This window comes from Siniperca chuatsi, linkage group LG17 (genome assembly GCF_020085105.1).
Source record: "Siniperca chuatsi isolate FFG_IHB_CAS linkage group LG17, ASM2008510v1, whole genome shotgun sequence".
NCBI classification, from domain to species: Eukaryota; Metazoa; Chordata; class Actinopteri; order Centrarchiformes; family Sinipercidae; genus Siniperca; species Siniperca chuatsi.
The window spans coordinates 19,253,306-19,276,629 of NC_058058.1; the positions used below are offsets into that span (position 1 = coordinate 19,253,306).

Genomic DNA, 23,324 nt, shown 5'->3' on the forward strand with positions numbered 1-23,324 from the left:
TTATTCTATTCATGTATACTGCCAATTGTCATCATGAGCCCCTGACACTCTTCATAACATCTAATACTTGTAATCAGTGTTGTTGGGCAGACATAACAGGGGTTTGAATTTACAACTGCCAATCATAACTGAACAGGATAGGAGCTGATAATCACTCGCTGCTATTAAGGCCTGACTGCTCTGATTTCATTATGTGGAGTAAACAGACGGCTTGAGATTTCCATGATCCAAACCGAAAGCACCGTGATGCATTGTAAAACCATGTTCAAGGGTTGTTAAGATGTCTCTGTACTCATTTCAGTATATAGTTCTTGGAATTTAATTTTGCCCCTGCAGGTTCCAAGAAAATTCAAGTGGAGCTGGCTGAGTTGTTGTTCATGGTTGGTCAAGGTAATGCGTCATCAAACTTACTAACTCTAAACAAGAGCTATTCTTAGCAAGCTACAGTCACCCCTATTACTACAACTACAATTTTTTGAAAACATGACATGGTAAAGTCATGGAAAATGCAAGATGGACACACAAAGTGGTATAAACACTTATCAGTGTTAAGAGGACAGTACAATTCTTCAATCCGTACAACTGAACCTCTCCTCACTCACTTCACTCTCCCTTGCTTTCCTAGGTTACAGTTCCAGCGATTTTTGCAGAATGGGCATTAAGCGCAAATTAAACAACGTTGTGAAAAAAAGCATAGAAATGAAGCAGGACTATACAGAATTATTTTTATGCAGCAGTTTTTTAAAATAGTGGCTGCTTTTATTGTTACTGACAAGGTCAAGAACTTTTTATAGAACAAAAAACAAGGACACAATTCCACTGACGCATACCACTCAAAGCCAGTACCAGCTAATATCATTCATCTGCAGAGCTGCAGCCCCACCAGTTTGAGACCTGGGGCCAAATGCATAAATAAATCTGACAATCAGTCAAACTGGCTAACAACCTAAACAAACAATGCTTTATTGTTTAGATTATGCCTCTTACCTTATATTTCATCTCCACCATATCACCTGCGGCTGGCTCTAGACAACCATGTGTATGGTTTTTCTTTTCTAAATACCAGTTTATGTGTGGGAGTTATGCATGGTTTCAATATGCATGGATTTTGTGCTTATGCATTTATTCATCTGGCCCCTGCAGTTCTAGACCTGCAGTTTGTGTCCAACCTGTGCCACCCAGCAGCTTTTAAAACTGCAATTGTAGACATGCTGATGAGACCATTGAGCTGATGCGCTTGTCATTAACTCACATGTTAGCGACTGATACAATCCTGCTCTTACTGATTTAGATTCTCTAACATTGGTGTTTATGTAATAGGCCATGCTCCATTTTGACAGTAAAATACTGTAAATCAGACCATACCCGTGGGGTAAATTCTGCTGAAGAACAATAAATCCTTTTGAGAAAAAAAATCTGTTGAAAAAACAGATCCTGAGGAGACATTAGTAAAAAAACAAAAAAAAAAACAAAACAAACTATATTCTTCTTTATAAAACACAATACAAAAAACAGTGCTGTCTGTCTCCCTAAGCCACCCCAAGTGCTCTGTTTAACCCTTTAAACTGTTTAAGCCCCCCTTTACTCAGTGTTGTGATTTTTAGGTTTTCGTCACTGCCCAAGAAAGTATCTGTCCATTCCACTGCAACTACATATTGTCAATTTTCTTGTAAATTAAAAGGAAAACTCTTGCTCGAAAGAAATCACATATTTCCATAATACTGAGCTGTTCATTTAAAAATGTTGGCTGGCCAGCAGAGAGACAATACTGCGGTATATAATTTACAAGTCTTGGAGCTGCCCCATAGTCATTTAATAATAGAACAAATCTTACGAGAGTATAACAGCACCTATTGTGGTTTACTGGGATATAGCAACATGTTCCAATTCGACCCTACATTCATACAAAACTCATTTGGATGTATTATATCTTAAGCAAAAATTCTATAAGGCCAAGGAGTTGGAGACAAATTCTGTGTCAATGGACCGATGCCAAAAAGTGTCACCTGATGACATTTTCAGTCCAGTTCTTGCTATGATTTCCAGTTTAGGGAGACAGTAATCTGTGCTTGTAGATCTTAAACTTAAAAACCCAAAATCAAAATGTATTTTAGAGTGGATTTCAGTGTTAATACTGACCCCAGGTTTTAACATTTCAGTTCTGAGCAAATGTAGCACAAAAGTAAAGGATGGAAAAGTTAGAGACGTTTCATTTCCCCAAGAGAACCCATTCAATGCCTTTCCTCATATCTGAAAATACCTTAAAATAGCTCAAATATTTTGTCTTTCTGTCCTTTATTTCTACCTTTGTTTCTTCATCTTTTTTTCTCTCCCTATCTGTATGCCCCTCAGTTTCTACCATTTTCTTTCTCTGGCACACAAACAGAAACACACCCCCATACACATGGACACCATGAATCACTACACACTTGCGACTTTTCGCAGAGCTTGTAATGGCTTTGATCAATAATTGATCAAGGGAATCTTCTGACTGTTCAAAGAGTCTAAGGAGCATGTGGAGGCAACCATTTTCACTTTCTCCCAAGACCCACGCAAAGAGGAGCTCCACAGCCACCACACAAACTGGTTCCACAATAACATAACAACATCTCTGTATGTCTGACATTACCCGAAGCTCGAGGACCTGCCAGGTCATGTACATCCAAGCACAGACAGCAGACCGAGGTAACATGTCACCTACTGAGATCTTAAATGTCTCGGGAGCTGAAATCTAAAATGTCATGGCTTCGGGGTTCAACTGCTTTCTGATCTGTCCGGGTTCAATGGCTTGGCTGTGCCACTGCCACTTGACAGCTCTATTTCCTAGCCCATGAAAATGACATGTCAGGTTGTCTTGCACAGTCATTGTTTCTCTGTTGTGTGTGCATGGATGCAGAAGTGATGAGTAAGGTAGATGACAGAAGTGAAAACCTTTTGATTCTTTATTTCTTGGTTGCTCTTTCATTTGCCCATCTCATCTGTGTAGCTTAGCTTAGATAGGATTTAATCACTAAATCTTTGCTGGCTTCCTTCTTTTAAATATGTCAACCCCTCGACTGACCACAAACTAACCACAGAGTACTACAACGTTTGTTGATGCAGTGATGCTGAGTGTTCACTCTCCTCTGTAGTGCCTTGTGTGCAATGCCAGCTTGTATTCACTCCTGCTGTCTTGTGTTTTTTTCCCCTAACACTCCTGCAGAAAGGATTCCTCTGCATTCCTCTGCCCTCTCTCCACATGCCCAGCCTTAGGGACCCCGAGAAGAAGGAGAGGATGGAGAAAAAAATAAATAAAAAAACAACACTAGAAAGTAGAATACCAAGCGCTGTTGTCTGGGAGCTGTTTACTCTGTCTGCAGGCTACATGCTGTGTTTGAGCAAGTGTGAATGTGTGTGTCTTCGTGCGTGCGCGCGTGTGTAGGGGCAGGCTTTTGTGTTTACTCCCCCTGCTTGTACGGGTACCAGGTGTGCTATCGCAGACTGAGCAAGAGACAATACTTGTCAGTGAGAGAGGGAGAGGACTGGTGAGAGCGAGAGAAAGGGAGAGAGGGGGCGAGAGTTGGCTGAGGGAAGTGAATGAAAAATTCATATGGCTGCAGGTCCCAAAAGCCCTTCTGTCTTTGCCAGGAGTCCTCAGCTTCAAACTGCTGGGCAGGGGTGGTGGGACTGTGCCAAAGAGATGGTACGCACACACACACACATATGAAGCAAATGGAAGAACAGGGCCAGAGGAGGTGTTATCTAGGAATCAGGAGGAAGCTGAAAGGAAAGTCAACAGCACAACAACAGTATCCCTTAACATTAACAGGGTACTCAGGACAAGATCCTAATAGTCCTCTGGGTGCTTTTCTAGTGGCATCCATTACAACCAACCCACAGTCACTCCTCTAAGTGAGGAATGTGATGCAATATGTTCTTTTCTTTACCTTTGTAATACCCACCCCAATGAAACAGTGTAGAAAAGTGATTTGATGCAAATTAGGCCGAATGAGAAACTCACTGCTGAGAAAAATCCCAATGCAGGCGTGCTAAATAAATCAGAAGATAGGGATCTTTGTCATTATAAAGACAACATCTAGATGCATACCCATGACACAGCCTTGAGCTGACAAAAAGAAAAAAAAAAACAACGAAGATAGCGAGAAAAGGAATAAGTGAGAAGAAGAAGTCTCCCCTTTTTTACTCACTACAGCAGTGTTGCCATAGTCACGGCTGCATCCTTAGGATGCTAGGGCAGAGCGAGTTAGAGGAGGTAGAGCAGAGGAAGGAAGGGGGAGAAACTTTTACAGCTCTACCTCTCACTGTGTGAAAGTGGGTCAACAAACACACACTGACTTTCTCTCTCTCTCTCTCTCTCTCTCTCTCTCTCTCTCTCACACACACACACACAGTACAGTTTCCAAACTGCTCAGTTCTATTTGTCTGTGTGCTGAGAGCAAGGACTTGGTGGGGTCTTGAAGAAATCTGGCTTTTCACCAAGGGCACATGAAAACGAGGAGAGGCAAAGACAAACATGGTGTGTTTGACATGGATTGCCTAATGCCTCTAAGATGTGCATCAACAGTAAATCCAATCAGGCTTGTCAACACACTCTGAATGAGAATATTTGATCATTTGAATATTGCCACACTATGGTGTACATCCATTTTGGAAAGAAATCAACACTTTTAGGTCCTCATTCAATGTCATGATATGATATTTTTTAAATAAAATCTGCTTAAAACAAAGGTGGTTTTTGCTTTTAATATATATTGGTTTCTTTTCTTAGTCAAATAGTATGTCAAGAAGCAAGAACTGGATTTCGAAAGCACTATCACTTAATCACTTTATACATAAAACAATCAAATCTAAACAACTCTAAGGAGACTAAATGTGAAATTGTTGTTATGCATTAAGCACAGATTGTCACACAGATTGTATTTGTGTGAAACGGACAAAACCCTCTTCACACAGTGTAAACTCCCCAACCCTCAATTTCAGTCTTGGTTTAGATGTAGGTCATGAAGCCCTTTCATCATCAAGAGTGCGGACATCCATCTGTAACAACTATTGGTTTATCCTCACGGTCAGGATGGTCATTTCTCTGTCAGAGTGGAATCAGGCCCTGGACAGCTCGGGGGGCCATTTACCAACATTGTAAGACATATGGCACATAAACATATAACTACTCACATGTGCACGCGCATACACAAACGCTTGAGCCATTTACCAACATGACACAAACACAAGAGTGATGAGAACAGACTCAGATGTCAAGGAAAATCACATATAAGCACAGGAACGGTGTGGGTGTGTTTTCTTGTGTGTGCTCTTCCCCCGGCACACATCTCTCTCAGTGACATGATGAGCATGTGATGGGAGCAAGGGAGCACTGAACTGAGTCATAGTCTCCAGGGGGCAAGTGTGATGTTCAAGAGGACCTTTGGGAGAGCAACAGAGGCTTTAACTAAACGGCCCTCCACTCATTCCCAGAGTCATCTCCTTTACCACTCACTAACCTGGTCCCATAAATTCACGGGCCCAGTCTCTATGGACCCATACTGCTGACAGACTTTGAAGAGTAAAAGTTGTCATAGACCATTAGTCTGGTGGGACTGGTGGAAGATATGTGTGATTTCGGAATGTGAGACAAAGGCTTTATAGGGACAGAAATTCTGTTTAGTACAGTACAAGATATCCTTTTGTGTCACTTGTTCACAATGTGCTTTCTTACTGTCTTTTTTTGCATCACCCTGTGGCCTTATGCTCTTATGGCCTCACTGTGTTCTATACCATGACCCTCACAGAATCTTTACCTTCCTTCTTACCCTGACCCACTCCGGATTGTGATGTCCACAGTTGAGGCCTAAAGCATCGCCGGCAGGCACCAAGACAGCAGCTGTGCATGACACATGTTCACCAGAAACTCCTCTTTGCTTCATTTCACTCCTCCTCACCCTTCATTTCACTCCTCTTCCAACCAACCCTTTCCATTCTCCTTTGGCCCCCACCACTCCATTCAGAACAGGTGATCCCCCAGAGGGCCAGTTTTAAACCCTTCACTTAATCGTGAAGATGTCTCAGGTTGTCGTGAGTGACAACCTGAGACATCTGTCCCAAGAGCCAGCAGCACAAAATGAAGAGGACGCCTCAAAGAAAGGTCCAAACTCGGTGAAAGACAGTGAACAGAAGCCAAGGGCCAGCTGCTGAGGAAGACTTTTAAAATCCTATTAATCAAACAAGTTTGACAGCATTGTACAGCATGCTACCAAGTATAAAAACTACATTGCATTGATAATAAATTTGTAGACGCATACTCAATTCAACAGCAAACGATAAATAAATCATTTGGTTTGTGTCTTCCACCTAATTTTCTGAACAGCGTGCACAACAGGCAACCCTATACAAAATACATTTAAATACTCCCAACTACGTTTCAGAATAAACTTTTTGTCTCTTGGAATACTTTGGTAGTTTGGTAGGTGCTGTCTCTGTGTCCCCCTCGCTTAGACACCTGTTTGGGACTGTCTCACTACCTACTCCAGGTTGCTTCCCACTGAAGTATATGGAGGAGCAGAACTGCTATAAAATAAATAAATGACTCAATAAATAAATTTAGATGCCATTAAATGCACCAAAAATGATATTAAAATTAATGTAGGCATTAAATAATTTATAAAATGTGACACAAATTGATATTTCTAAATTTAGTTTTAATTAGTTTCTGTATTTATTTACATGTGCATTAGTTCCCCTATTTACTTTTCCATTTAATTTTCCATTCTCCATAGAAGCGGCTGTGAGCTGCACTTTATTTGTGGTGAGATTTATGCCTGATCAGAAGTGTTTTCAGTTAGTTTCAGTTTTCCACCTCCGATGAAGAGCAGCGCACAGCCGCTCCCTAAACTTTCTCTCATCCAGTACAGTCCCAAACACGGTGTCATAAGGGGTGCTGTATAGAGGTATGTGGACCCAAAAGCAGATGACGAGGAAGCAGTCTCAGGAATAAGTAGCCAGATGACTACCGTGTTTATTGTGGGGTGGTATGCAGGCAAGTACGGGCAGAACAGTAAGCAGACAGGTAATGAGCAGACAAAAGGCAGATAAGTACCGGCTAGCATAGGTGAAAGCAGGGGAGTGAGTCCAAGGTGGGAACACATTTCACAGGGGAGCAGGCAAAATCCAAAAAAGGTTCACAGGAGAACAAAAAAAATCCAACACAAACTCACGGTCTATACGCTTAGCAAGAACAACACCATGTGTACAACAATGATCCAACACTGAACAAAGAGAAGACCCAGACTAAATACCCTAGGGGAGGTGAGACAACGGGACACAGGTGCAAACAATCAAGGGAGGATCAACAATCAAAACTGGAGGGAAAACACAGACAGGAAGTAAAAACACAAGACACACAAGGGAAGAAGAATACCACAAAATAAACCAGGAAGGGACAACCCCTAAACTACCATACGCGGTTCTGTGTCTGTTAGACGTTCTGAAGGGGATACTACCATTGCAGCTGAGCCATAACGTAAGCTAATGCACAGCAGACTAGGGCATGTATATATTTAAAACAAATACTATGACTTTATTCTCATTAAATTACGACTTTATTCTTGAAATCTCAGAGAACACAGATACAGATAGTGGGATAGATTATGAATGTAAAGAAAGTTTGAACATGAGCAGAAAACCTGCTGAAACACAGGAACTATTAAAGTCCAGGGGTTTATAAATTAATTCAAATGAATGAATTTATCATTGACATGAATAGGTGCCACATGCACCTCTAAAGAGGTTCCTTTCCCAAACAAAAGACACAAAAAAGGAGGGAATAATAAATCATGCCTACATGTGTGTTCACTCAGCAGGCATGATATTAAATGTGAAAAGCTGATCTATAGGAGAATACATATTTGAAAGCAGTACAGAATGCCTGAGAGCCTTAATGCATTATATTTTTTATATTTTGAATTGTCACCTGCTGCCTGAATTTTGTGTTTCCCTTTGAATAAATGAAGACATTTCCACCATAAATTGATGCAGAAAAGGCAGAAATTTGTACAGAAAATTTCACAATGTTGAAACGAAACCTACGTCCTTGGTTATACTGCACAGAATAAACAGGGAGGAGGTCGGGAAAGCACAGGACTTTGACATCAGAGACTGGGGTTTGTTTCTTGCATACCAAATGTTGTAGGTTTAAGCTTGATTTATACTGTAGTTGTGCATTACAGAGTTACGGCCTGGGGGGTTGTACCATCAAAGGGTGAAATCCACCGCAAGCTATAAACCAAAACTTATTCCGTAAGTATCTACGGCAGGACTCCTGTTAACTCCTTTCGTCAACTATAAATCTAGCTTTAGGCTTCTAATACTCTGTGTTAAAGTTGAGAAAGTCATGGCTGTGACTTCAATATTCAACTGTCTTTCCCTGACCTTAAAGTGCTCTAATTTGATTAAACATAACCATAAAAACATTAATAATGCTTTAGTTGCCAGGAGAGGATATTAAAGGAAAAACAAATTAAATATTTTTGACTGCAAACGTTTTGTTGATACGTCCAGTATGAACATTTTGCATTGAAAGTCAGTTTGCTGTCAGAGGTCGAGAAAGCACAAGACTTTGACACCGGAGACTGCGGTTTGTTTCTTGCTTACCAAATGTTGTTAGGTTTAGGTTAGATTTTTAGTTGTGTGTTACTTTCAATGTAAACATTTTCTCGTTATGTTGATAAAAAAAAACTTAATTCGGGTAGCATTATGTTTCCTACTAAACATAGTTGCTAATTCAAACTAGAACTGTATATGAATGTAATTTCAGAAGACTGGATTGCAAAATAAGATAGAAAAATAGGAATGATAGTTTTGGTGTGTCAAAAAATATACATATTTCCTCACAGCTAATCAACAATGGACTAAAGAACACCCATTATGTGTACAGCCCAAAATGTGTTCAGTTTGGTAAGGTAAACAATTCCATTTGTAGTATATATTATACACTATTTATGATTGACACCTAACAACACTTGAGCTGCACAAGCGTATAAAGAAAGTTGGCTGTAATGCAGTATCAGAGAGCTTCATCACCTAAGGTGCGTAGAAATGACATCCATCAGGTTTAAATCTAGCATCGATATATCTCAACACTGGGCTCCAACTCAAGCAGTTTGTTCCATTACTATTCCAGTGGGTTTATCTAGAATATGCCTTTTCCAGCTCATTATGCCCACTTTAGGTTCCCATAAGGTCATTAATCCCAATCACTGTGTTCATTTTCACACATGCCAAACCATTATTCCACTCTTGGCATATCTTTTTACCCTTCTGTAATACTCTCCCACACGTACCCGTGCAAACACAGACATACACATATCTCCACTTAGTCATTCTGTTTGTGTCAGACTGTCTGTGATTGTATAATAACATAAAATACTGAGAGGGGCATCATAAGATGATAATGATCAGAGGAAATCTTACCAAATATATGCTCATGGACTTGAAATTTATCTGTGATGACACATTTCAGCACTCTTCAATACTATGAGTTAGATTTGTGAAGCAGCTTACTCGCGTATAAATGATTTGCCATCATACAGAATATTTGTCATGCTGGAGAGCTTTCCAGCATCAGCGCTTGATGCCTTATAGAGATTACTGCCTTTTCGAGAATATATATGAAAAATCTGCTAAGGTACCCACTGGCACTGAAAACTCACATAGGAAGGAAACAGAAGACAATACAAATACAGATAAAGCTGTAAGCAGCAATGAGCTGTTTTCCATGAAAACTGAAAAGCTTCGCAATTTTGCATTGTGAAGGTCTTTAGACCAAATTTGAGGTGCAACCCGTCAATCTGTTAGGAGTTTGTAAAATTATAGCGCTTGTAAATTGCTAAAAATGCACTAAAACTGCACACAAAATTCTAAATGGCCACTTCCTGTTGGATGTGATAGGAAGTGCGCCGGGCTTTGAAGCCAATTTGACATAGTGGCCAAACTGTGGAATTACAACTTCTGGGTCCGTCATGTGACGCAGTCTGGCCCCACAAGACTTTTTCCCACAGATTTAAATTGTGAAAGAAGCAGCTGTAAAATGGTGGGTACATTTTTTTGAGGGTCACAACCCCCGACGAAATGACTTGTCAGAATTTGATCTATTCGGTCAGATAACATTTGGAAAGTCTAGAAGAGTCGCACGATTAAATCATTTTATCTCCATTCAAGTTAGCTGCAGGCTAAACCCAAAAATTAGCCAGCTTACGCGGCCCCGAGGGAGGGTTAAAGGAAACGCTAGTGCGCTTGCACCTATAGGGCCGCACAATGCAGAAACTATAGGAGAACTAAGGAAACTATAGGTCATTTTATACCAGAAAGTTGTACTTTTTTGGCCACTGAGCAGCTTTCATAGGAATGAACAGAGCCCCGCCTCTGACACTGTATCCAGTTCTCTTTATACATCCATGTGTAGGGCATGGCACGAAGAGACTTTTTTTTAAGTCTGGAGATGTTGCATGTGCCTACAAAAAATTGTATATCTAGGTGAAATGTACTGTGAGGGCTACTTCATTGAAATTTTGGAGGGGGCACTATCAAGCCATCTTACCACACCCAAGCCTAAGACCCAAAAAATTTCACCACTTCTGATGTGTGTACCAAGTTTAGTAAGTTTTTGAGCATCCCTAGCCCCTCAAAAATGTGTGCTCCAATAAGTGTTTCTTTATCATTAGTCATTCATTCAATTGTCCTGTTATTGATCCTGAGACAATGGGATATCATGCTAATAGAAGAAGAGGAACAGAGAACTGGGTTCATTAGCATTCCCCAACACAAGCAGAGAACATAGGTAGTATGGAATGCATGAAGGAATCTATGTGCATGCTTGTGAGCCTGCGATATGAGTTGATGTGCATATGATAATGCCTTTGAGTCTCTGTATTTGTAAATGGAGACCAATGATCAATGCCAGGCTGCTGAGCAGGGCAGAGATGCTAATGAGCAGAGCAACAGGACAGGGATCAGAAAACACAATTGCAGAAAGGAGGAAAGAAGGAAGATGATCAATGAGTGTGATTTGTGCCAAAGTTCTGTGCTATGGGATTCATCTTTCTTTTTCAGGGGGCGGTCCAGACCTTATGCATGGTTGTTAGATAGAATAAGTAGTAACAAGCATGGTAAAAGCTGTATAGTCCCAGGGAACAAAAGAACCTATCAAATTATTTGTTTTACAGTAGCATGCAAGCCTGTAGCAAAACCCCTTCTCTTTCTCTCTCTCTCTCTCTCTCACACACACACACACACACACACACACATGCTGATGCTGATACGCACTCTTGGCAGCTTAGTATTCACACACGACCACATGGCTGTGAGGGAGTAGCCCTGCAGTGGATGGAGAGGAGAAGCATAATAGAAAAACTCATTTGAAGGGAACTCAGGAGCCCAGGACCACATTAAGCTCAGCTGCCGGCCTGAATGAAAGATCATGTCGAACTCGTCACACAGTGAGTATGTGTGTGTGTGTGTGTGTGTGTGCGTGTGTGTGTGTGATAGAGAGCGAGAGACAGAATATAAACAGTATAAATATAAGAAAAGATTAAAAAGATGTGAAAATCGAATAAAGAAGGCTGAGTAACGTATTCACTACAGTCCCCTGACTCTCCAGGCTATGAAATTTTCTTGGTTTGTTTCCATCCTTCATTCAATGGATTTCACAGTCCGCAACTTTAACAGACAAACTGTGTTCCTGCAGTTTACTCCAGAGTTTAGTTATTCATTCTTCTGGACCAAAGCATTGTGTATTCAGTCCTAAATATAAAACATACCTGGTAGGAGTGTTTTAACAGCAACTTGCTTCCTTAACTCTTACTTGGCCTGCAACAAAAGTTCTGTAATTGAGACAACTTGTGTAAATTGAAATGATACCATACAGCAGCCGATGAAATCTTTTATGCATCACAGTATCTCAGATTGTGATCCTGTTTTTTTGCCAGACAATCCCCTGTGTGAATGTCTTCCAAAGCCCTCAGTCAGGGAAACACTGCCTCTAATTCCACAGAGGGCACTAACCTTCTTTTCCCCCTTCTGCTCTCTGTCTCCGTCTTGAATTTCCTACAGGCACCGAGATGGGTTTAGCCCATTTACTTTCATTTTGTCGAGGTCAGACAGGAGGAACTCCTGTGGGATTCACCCTTTGGGAAAAAAAAATCCTTTTTAACTTTCTCATTCTTCACTTCCTTTGTCCATCCTTTCCACCCCTATTTAGCCAAAGTCAAGGAGATTTTTGCCGGCACTCCCCTTTCCCAGTTACTCCTGCCGCTCTGGTCTCGTGTCTCAAGCCGAATTGTCATGCAGAAATTGAAAGTACATCCTGGGAAGGTCTATCATTGCATTTATGCTGCTTCATACATCCACACTTCCTACTGTTTCTAAAATGTCAGAGCAGGGGGTCTCTGAATAAAACATACTCTGTCTCTCACTCTGGAAGGATTTACCTTGGAGTGAACTCTATAAAGTGACACATCAGCTTGAAAAGTGACTGACCCGTCCAGTGACTTTTGAAATATATTCAGTCACAGGGATGCCATCGGTGGAGTGCAACAATGCACCTAAGAGATGCACTTTACAGATCACACACCTCAAGCTGCCTTTGGACTCGTCAGCCGTTTTGTAAAGCATATTTTGAGCCGGGATATCTTTTTTAAGAATTTGTTGTACTTGACTCAAGCTGACTTGAGTCATCTCTAGCACTCAGTTTTAAGTATGTTAGGCCAAAAAATGCTTGTGTGCTGCAGTTTTCAGAACCAGAAGTTTGCGTCAGAAAAAACACTCTTAGCCTGTGTCCTGTGTGTGGTGAAGTTTTCATAACTCATTTTTGATTTAGTTTACTTTTAGAGGGCTGACTAATGAGGTAAGTTAATACCCCCCAAAAGTCAGACAACTTTGTAAGTCTTTTTCAAAAACATGTTCGATTAATTGGTAGAAATGTAAATTCAAGTAGTATTGCTGACATTTTTTCACAAAACCAAGTGTTCTTATTTTAAAATGTTGATAGTATGATAAATCAAGTATTATTTTATTGCATATTTGTTGAAATTATTATACATTATTGAAAATACAGTCACTAATCAGGTAAATATAGGATGATACTGATAATATTGGCGATAATGATTAAAATAATGATTTCACTCTGATCACTGTGTGCAGTGCATCTCCTGCACAAAGATTTATCTGGATTGAAGTGTGTAGTGAAAGTGATGGTTTGTAGAAAACCATGACTATTAAGGTCATTTGTTTGTTTTTGAAAAATGTTTCATGTTTATATTTATAATGTTTTATTTCTCAAGATTTACACATTGCTCTTGTACATAGAAATATATGTGTAACAAGATCATTCTTATATTTAATTTTCATGGAGAAAAAGTAATGCAGACTGTTGAAAGTGTACTTTGACTGCATATCGACATATCGATCGCTTGGTAGAGGCTCACAATTAAAAAACTGTCAGTTAAAAAAAAAGTTTGTTGTTAGTGCCCCAAAACAACTACGAAATACAATAAAATGGTTACATCAGCAGAAATTTTAAATCAAACAGAAATTATTTCCATGCTAATAGCCTGTGATATGCTCTTTTCTGGTACATACATTTTCAATAATCGATTAGGCAGAGCTCACAAGTATAACGTGTTCTTCGGCCATGCCTCTCTCAATAGCTGCTGCTCAAACTCACTTATGTCTTTCAACGTCTAACCCACATGGCTTGGAATGAGCTTAAACAATCAATTCCAGTAGTGAGTTCCTATTGAGTTTTAATCAAGATTTCAACTTTGTTCTGTCTTCTCTCACGGTTGCCTGGCCTGCAGATTTCACAGGTCAAGGAACCGTTCAGAAAGCTTTAATTAGCTTTCCCAAGCTAATGAGTTCTCAGGCATCATACAAATTGTTCTGTCAAACCCTGACTTTGAGCCAGGTCTTGCCAGCTTGGATTGTTTGGGTGTGAGCTCAACAGAATGAAGGACATTTAATCATGCTCAAATTCATTACCCCCAAATTACGTAATGCTTCATTCTTTTCAGTCATTTTGCCCCTTATTTGTAGTTAAATCTGCCCCTCTGCCCGTGACAGACACCGGCAAACTGTTTAGTGTGACTTCCATCATCATTACACTGGATAGATCCATCCCTGGCACATTTTGAGGGGAAATTGTAATAACAAGTCGAGGCTGATGGACTGAGAGCAGGAAAAGGAGGCGACACAGAAGAAAGGTAATTTCAGACTTGGAGTAAATTTGAGCGTCGCATGCCTTCATGAAGACAGCAGGGCAGTGAGGAAGCTCAGACAAAAATATGAGCTTTGGTTTAAAGATGAAATATGGCATTCCGACCCCATTCCCTTTTCCCCAGATCTAATTCAGCTCAGCCTAAATGGGGATGGGTATTGCCTAAGCCGATAACTTGCTGGACCTGAAGTGTCTTTTTAAAACAAGTTTCCGGGGAATTGAATTTCAATCGTGTGAGCAGTAAATGAGGAAGAGATTTATGTGGCTGTGCGTGGGAAAAGGGTATAACAAGGCAGTAGCGGCAGCTGCTTTACACTTTGTCACATTTACAATGAAGGCATTAGGGTTTTGACCCACTTCAAGCAGGGCCGGAATAATGCTGCTGGTCTCTAATGCTGCCATAATGGTCCTTGTCATCATCCTTGTCAACTTTATTCTCACTGTCATTGTCATCTTATTCATGAGTGAAATTCTGCTCCAAGATTATTAGGCTACTTTTAATCAAATGACATTATGTATGTTGTTGCTTCCCATGTCATGCCACATCATGCTGTTTGATACTGTTATTGCTTGGGGAGGAGTGTTTTAAAGAGGAGGAGTCAGTAAAAAGACCATACAGAGGTTTTATTTACCTCTCTCCATCTCTTTCTACCTATTTCTGCGTCTCTCTTTCTCTCACTAGCTTCTGATGTGAGACTGATAGAGGTTGGAGCACAGCCACTCGCTGTCAGGTCCCAGCTAATGGAATCAACATGGTTGACGGATAAACCCACCGAAAATAAGTTGTCAGAGTGCTGCAGGCCCTTCATCAACCTCCCTGCCATGTGTGCCGCTGACTTGACCCCTCCCAATGCCATATCAGGAGGGTGTTTTATCTTCAGCATGCTGAAATTAGGTTTCAAGTTTTTATTTATTAATGTATACTGTTTGTTTTCTGTGACATAAAGAATCGGGTTATGGTTGTTCTTGGGGTCAGAAAGATGCTCTGAGGGATGGGTTTACCCTGTAGAATAGTTATATCACTGCGCATACAACATATGATTCGTTAAGGGAATAGTTTGACATTTTGAGAAATATGCTTATTTACTTTCTTGTCAGGAGTTAGAGGAAAAGACTCCACTCTCACATCTGTATGCTAAATATGTAGCCACAGCCTGCAGCCAATCCACCTACCAGCACCTCTAAAGCTCACTAATTAACTTGTTATATCTTGTTTGTTTTATCCATACAAAAACAGAGGTGTAAAAATGACACGTGTGGTTTAAAGAGTGGTCATGTGCCCTTTTGGCTGGGCACAGTAACTTCCTGGAGACAACAAGAATCCAGAGAGTTACTGCACCCGGCCACGAAATACTCTGTTTCTCTCTGTTTCCAGTCTTAATGCTAAGCTTACCTAACCAGCTGTGGGCGGTAGCTTCATATTTACCTTACAGTCCTACCTCTCGGCACAAGAGCAAATAAGCCTATTACCCAAAATGTCGAACTACTCCTTTAACATAAGCAACGGGATGCTTTGAGCCGGAAAGTTTCCAAGTCCTTACTTTAAATACACAGTCTGATTCCAGAGGAAGAGATATGCATTTAAAAATAGGAGGTAAAGCAGCTCACATTGAAGATTTAAGCTATTTCACATGAGGACAAATTTATATGGAATGCCAGCAGAAAAACAGAGGTAAGATAAGACAAGCAAGGCTAAGGTAAATCTGAGTACAACCACAGGGTCAAATACCAAGAGCATAAACAAAGACCTTGTGTTTGCCCAGTTAAATAATTCTCAGACTGTGTGATGTGTACCTTCCACCAGGCAGTGCAAAATTCCCCAGACCACCTCTGTCCATCAGAGATAGAGGGAAAAGGAGAAACACGATGACTTGCTGTCTGCTCTCTCTCCCTAGAATGTACCAAAAGCTTTACTTACTGTTTTAAAGGATCTAATGTTCTGTGCAGGAATTTTCCCCATATACTGACTTAATCAATACTGTGTGTGAGTAAAAGTATCTCACCAGGACTGCAAAAATAATCGAAATAATCCTTCTAATAGTGGTACATTAGAGTTTTTCTCATATGACGTAACCCTCACCCAGCTGCCAGAATCCATGAAAGCAGTTGTGATCAGTGATCAGCCTGCTGCTATATTCACTTACTCAGAATCAATGGATGGGATGGGTTAATATGTCAAACTGAGGAGTCTCCTCCATCTGCTATTTATTTTGAGAAAGGTCTACCAGTTTTCCAAACATTCATTTGATTAACAAGAGACATGCAACGTAGACAAGAAGAAGAACTAGGTCAAGGATTTCACACATCCACTGCATCCCTGATCCTTCTGCACAGTACCTCAGAGCTCCACCAGGAGCCACTGTAGATCCATCTGTGCTATAGAGACATGCAGACAGAGGAAAAAGAGTGGGGGGCATGCAGGGAGGTAAAAAGAGCTCAATGTATTAGATCAGCCACCCCACTGGTTTTGTATACCGACAGCTGTGCTCTATAACCCACTTGACAAGATTAAAAGTCCAAACACATAAACAAATAGACAATCTGCATCCTGGCTTGCAGAGGCTCACTCATCGAGCCTGCATCTTCTTCTGCACCTTGTGAACTGCAGATGAGACGGTTATGAGTGTTGGAGCATAATTTAGGGCTGCTTATAAGATCTCAAAATGTGACCCACTTCAATATTGCGCTGACTAAAATACGCAAGATTCCAATAATATTTCAGGAGACACTTCTTCATAAATCTTGAATAGTGTTCCATGCATGTGGATAGATACAATCCCTAACCTCTCTGTGTTTAGCTTGTGGGTGCTGGTGCATGGCTGTGCCACTGTTTGCAGACAGAAAGAGAAAAAGAAAGCGAGACAGAGAGAAATGACTGATGACAGATCCACAATGCTCAGCAGTACATCTCTCACTACACAGCCATGCAGCCAGTCCTCCTCCAAGCTAAGGCATCCATCCATCCGTCCTCTTGCTCACTGGTGCTTTGTGTTTTTTGTTTAGTTTGTTTGTTCTGACATGTTAATGGGACAGTTGATGGACTGGCAGTCTGATCCAGCTAGAGGGGCAGGGGCTGCTGGGTTTTATTTTATTCTGACAGCGAGGGGGAAGGTCAGCATGCTCATAGCTCACCTGCCTTCTCCTCTCTTTCTCTCTGTCTCACTTTCTGCTCTCTCTCATCCTTCCAACCTGATTTCTGCCTTTGTCTCGTTTGCTTCCATCTCCCACGGTGTGTTTTTGGGCGCATCCGTCTCGGCTCATTTCCTCTCTCATGTTTAGAGCTCTTCTGAAACATTTCCCCAATGATTGACCGACAGCTGCAAGGGAAATTGGGACAACAAATTAGATGAACTTTGATGCAATACCGAAAGTAATACCCTGCAACAAAAGTAAGAAAAGCTCAAATAACACCTTCTGCAAGGGAAAAAAAAGGCTAAAGGCAACAAAAGCATTATGAAACTCACAGGACTAATCTCTAGAAGAGTTTCTACAGCCTGCAGACTGCCAGGGGGAAAAATGTTTTGAAAGTAAGTACACTGGAAAGAAAATACAAACAAAACATAGACAAAAGCAGAAACACATGCTTTTGCATGTGCATACACCTGTACTTTTGACTTTAAAGCAGAACTCTTTCAAGTAATCTTCTATTCCAAATGTACACATAGAAATTTAACTGATTATGTTGCAGCTTCAAAACAAATGCAAAATCACTTTGAAAAGAATTCTCCACATGCTTTTCCATCTCTTAATTCCAGAGAGCTGCCTGGAAATGGGTCAGTATTAACGACTGACCAGGCAGGCCATTGTGCTGCATGCCACAACAAGCCCAGACCACATTAGGCTGCTGAGACAGGGGGTGATGGAGGAGGTGGATAATTCACTGCGAGCAGGGGAGAGCCACAGCACAGCCACGTACCACTAATGGTGCTGAGGAGTGCAGCAACACTCCACACGTCCCCTTTTCCAATGCTTTCATCTGCTTCAGGGCCGAGAGCAAGCGGCAACAGGGAATGTTGACCCTTAACACTGACAGGTCAGGTGTGTGTCTGTATCTTTCCGTCTGTGTTTGTTGTACTGCAAACAAATCCAACTGTAAAACACCTCTGCCCTCAACTATGCACATGAAAGCAGTCATTTGCAGGTTTAATGATGAATACTTACTGAAATATTAGCAAAATGTCTAACATGGATCCTTTTGGTGATGTCAACTTTGCAGAAAGCCAGCTCAGCTTGCATTGACATAGTTGCTATGTTCTATGGTGATGGCCAAAGGTTGCAATTAAACTGCCAGTTGATTCTGTAATAATGGAAACATACTTTCTGTAAGTGTCAAATATCTAAATTCTGAAAATTACTTATCTAATTACTTAAAAATTAGTAAATCAGATCCAGTATTTTCAATTACAATCAGTGATATTTCATTATTTGCTCATCATAGTAACTGAACTAAAATATGCCCTGTACAATATTGCTATATACAGAAAAGCTTTGTATTTTGTTAGTGACACTACATTTTTAAATTTGAGTTAATGCCTTCTAGACAACAATAAACAACACCTCTGCTTTTTGTTTCTATGCCCTAATAGCTGCCAAACTGTGCATGCTCTCCCTCTCCCTAGCCTCTCCTCCTTCTTGCTTGCACTCAGGCGTCTCTGTGCTGGACCATCGGCCGTCCTGGGAACTCTCTCCCTCCTGGCTGTCGGCGCCTCATCCAGTCGTTGATCTGGATCTTCGTACACCAAGAGATTCAGCCTCTCCCCTTCTCTCCCTCTCTCCCTAGTTTGGATGTTGTCATGGCTCTCTCTCTACCTCTGTGTGAATGCTGTTGTCCTCTTTTGTGTTTGTGTGGCCTTTCCTCTTTCCAGGTCTCTGTGGTGGAGAGGAGGCGGTGTGGCTCAGATCCCACTTAGTGGGCGACACCTGAAGTTGCTCAATTGTCCTCCTGGATCCATCCTCTTCACTACTTTACTTCATCTACATTTTGTTATGATAATTGTATATTGTCATGTATGACTTTCTGTTGTGAATCGATTCTATACACGCAGCATCTATTGCATGTCTGTCCATCCTGGGAGGGGGATCCCGCCTCTGTGCTGCTTTTGCTGAGGTTTCTCCCATTTTTCCCCCCCCCGTTATAAAAGGTAGACTTGAGCTGGTCAGCCGATATTTGCCTTCCACAGATATATCAGTATCAGCGTGAACGTTATCCAATATGAGCCAAATAAAACTGCTTTCTTTCAGTATATTAGGCAGAACGGAAGGTCTGTGTTAATTTATTGGTATCATTACAACGTTCATCAAGCACAGTGAAGTCATCCCAGTGGTAAGCAGTATAACAATAACAGCATAATAACAGCTCACAAGAACTAGCTTCAACAGTAAAAATATAGCTGGTCTCATGAAATGTACTTCACTCACTAATGGTTAAAACAACAAACCAGCACAAAAATTAAAACTGCCATCATAACCCACCATGTTCTGAACAGATAGATTACAAACACTAACAAAAAGTAACATTTGCATTTTGGAACATAAGGCAACTAACTTAATAAACTGTTTTCAGCACTCAGAAGTGCATGCTGGGAAATATTGGCCGTCGCTATTGGTACAGCACTCTCAGCACCTTGCAGCAGACGTAGTCTTTATTTTCTCAGTGTTCATTTCTAGAATTGGTTGACAGTGTATATGATATTAACATGTTAAAGAATATTAAATTTAAATATTCTTTAATAAAGTTATTTGTTTAAGAAAGCACCTTTATATAGGCACAATCGGTGCACAATCCACATAGAAACAGGTCTATTTTCCTTCCAGCTCAAAAATGCAATATATCGGCTGCCATATTGTTAATAAGTGAGTGTTTCCCCTCAAAAATTGGTATCTGTCTCAAAAATCCCATATCAGTGGGCTCTAGAACAAACAGCACTAAACTTTGTTGCTCATTTTTATTGTGTTGTGTTTATTGTTTTTGCTGTGTTTTGATGTGACAAAAACACATTTCTTGCCCTGTTGGGACAATAAAGTTCAGTTCTTATTCTTGTTTTAAGAGGCAAGATGAAAGTTCTTTTAAAAAGATTGTTGAAATGTTTTCATAGTTGGCATTTGAAGAAACAGGGACACCAAGAAAAATTGTTCACAAGACGGTTAGTGGGACCACATAAGAACCAGGAATTGAGCTTATTAGCTTAGATAAATTAGTCTTTGACTTACCCAGAAGCAAAGACCTTTTCTAGTGTAATATCATGGGAGGCTAAAAGACAAACAAACATCACTGATGCACTTTGAAAAGTCATGTCTGGGATAGCTGACACTCACATTGTACAACCATAGGACATAGTTTACATCAGTCATTTTCACTTGTTAATTAGAAGTGAAATATACCTAGCAAAATGACTAAATTTGGGTGTATGGGTGCTTTTAGACCTAACCTGTTTCGTTCAGTTCAAATAAAGTGGTTTGGTGCGTTTGCCCATTAGGACAATTTGTTTGGGCTGGTGTGAAAGCTGTCTGTCCAACTGTGGTGCGGACTAAACCACCACACCCGAGACACAGGTCTTCTTAAGGCAATTTCAAGCCTATAGTTTGTTCTGGTCCAAATCAGTGGAAGAGTTGGTAAACATGTTGCATTTCCCCCTCGGTTTCATTTCACACCGAAAACAATTCAAGCAAATCAAAATACATCACTAAAAGCCATGTGAAAACGTTCCCTCCTCTCATTGGTTAGCTGTGTCTAGGTCAGGAGCGAAAAACGTAAACACAGGAAGAAGGTCGTGAATAAGGTCCTTTCTGCCCTAATATCAAGTACAGTAGGTAACGTACTTTGTTGCTAGTTCAGGTCACACCTTGATTCATTCTCCGGCTAGCTGCAAGTATAATGCCATTATTGTAGCAGAACTATTTACAAATATGAGTGGAGAGTTGTGTAGCTATCTTAATCCGTGTGTGTAATCAGATTTGTAAATGTGTAGAAGAATCTCTAAATGCGTATTGAGATTTGTGAACATGTACAAGAATCGGAATCAGAAATACTTTATTGATCCCCGAGTCGAAACTCTTTTGTTACAGCAGCTCACTATCACGTCAGTGCACACAGGAACAGAGGTTCTAAGCAAATCAGAATATAATACACTATAATACAGGTAAGATAAATAAAGTACAAAGTGGATATAAGTATAAAATTAAAACAAAGTAGTACAAAGTGGATTTACTGGTTGATGATAAGTATGTGAGACGGTATAAGTATTATGAGAAGGTGGAAATTGCACAGCAGTAATAGAAGTATGAAGTGTACAGGAAGCAATGTGGGGCTAATGAGGCACACAGACACATTTCCACACGCATTTGCAGATCTCTGCCATGGCAGAAGTGTAGCAGAAGTCATATGTAAAAAGACCCGCCAGAGGCCCGCCTGAGTTGTAATTGATGAATTGTCTGTATTTCCAGCTCTGGAGCAAAATACTTTTCAGCCATTAATGTCTATATACATATTTACTGATTTGTCTACACATTCACAGGTTTTAGCTCAAACTTACCGAGTACATACTTTCTCACCACAAACAAACAGCTGGAAATCCTCTAAGATGTCTTGGTGTGGTTGTTTTGGTCGGCTCCCGAGCACGATTGCCGTGTTCAGATCTGCCCAAATTAATCGTACCGGCGGTGAAAGCGAATACGATTCAACCAGACTAAACAATGCAGGTTTGAAAACACCCTTAAAAGCTGGGTCTTGGTCCACTTCTAAGCCAACTCGGGTGCAGTTAGTTTGTGAAGTGAAAGCAAAACAGACCAACCACAATATTTTATGACAGTAAATATGTGATTTTAGCATGAATCCAAAAGCTAAACTACTATTTAATCCATCTGCTGATGTTGAAGAAAGCATTCTCCCAAACAGTATAATTGATGTATAGCCTACAGTTATGCAGGATCATTGGTAACCACGGTAACACATTTGCGCGGATCTCCCTGATCAAAAAGTGAAAAGGAGTTCAAACAGAGGTGTGTTGAGCAGTTTGTTGTAGCAGTTCCTCAATATCAATTGAGTCTAACTAGTATCCCCTCATAATATTATGACATGCCTTTTTGTCCTGTTTTTATCTGGTTTGTCACTATTCATGATATACCAGGTCCAGTTGCTGTCTCGACTAATAATACTCATAATTTATCTGAGTGCTTTGTGACACCAGCTCACCACCATTTTCAGCTCTCAATCATTGGGAAGAAACAAAAAATAGTACAATCAAGAAAATAACATAGACTCTCTCTACAGAAAAGGCCAGATAACAAATAAACAATCAGAGGGAGAGCAAAAGAGAAAGGCTGAAATCAAGAGAAAAAGAGAGAGATGGAAAAACTGAGAGAGAGAGAGAGAGAAAATAAAGCTTGTTGTTTTCTGCCAATCCTTAATTATCTCTCTGTTTATTTACTCTCCATCCATCCCTTTAAAGCTGCAGGGCCTTTAACACCCTTAATCAACCTCTCTCCCCAGCAGGGCCTGTAGCAGGCATCTTCACTCGCCTACATAATTGACTCTTCATGTTTGAGAGGCAATAAAAGTTTATGACTATTAAACATAACATCAAGCTGGCTGTCTTTTTACCAAACTATTAGCGGGGGGAAGGCACGTTGTGTACCCATAATTAATTGCTTACTCTGGGGATGCCTAATTACCAATTGTTGGTGTTATTAGCTGATTAGCGGGTGGATTTGACAGCCCTGAAAGGCTGTCAATTGACAGATGAGAGGATGGGGCATCCATTGGTGCTTGGAGGTGCTGACATAATTGGTCTTTATTTTTTGAAGTGCACAGCTTGCACAGTCTCATGGCAAGCAGGAAGTGAGAGAGCTCCTGAATGAATCCCAAGGCTCCTAGTTGATTTAATAGTAGTGGACTGGAAATAAAAAGGCTAAAGGATAACTGACTGCTTGTTTAAGCTCAGACGACATGACTCACGTGGTGGATTCTTATGTGAATTACGCAATATGTTAGGCTTACGGTATGGCCAGTGACATTTGATCAAGTGTTTACCCACATGTTTCACCTCTCCAGGACATTCTATATTTG

General features: G+C 40.6%; 1 long non-coding RNA gene across 1 annotated transcript; it reads left to right on the forward strand.

The window, feature by feature from the left end:
- Nucleotides 1-11,348: 11,348 nt before the first annotated feature.
- Nucleotides 11,349-20,282, forward strand: LOC122864843. The gene is made up of 3 exons (XR_006375313.1): nt 11,349-11,486; nt 14,943-15,155; nt 18,016-20,282. It is a non-coding gene; the product is annotated as an uncharacterized LOC122864843 (long non-coding RNA).
- Nucleotides 20,283-23,324: the final 3,042 nt, after the last annotated feature.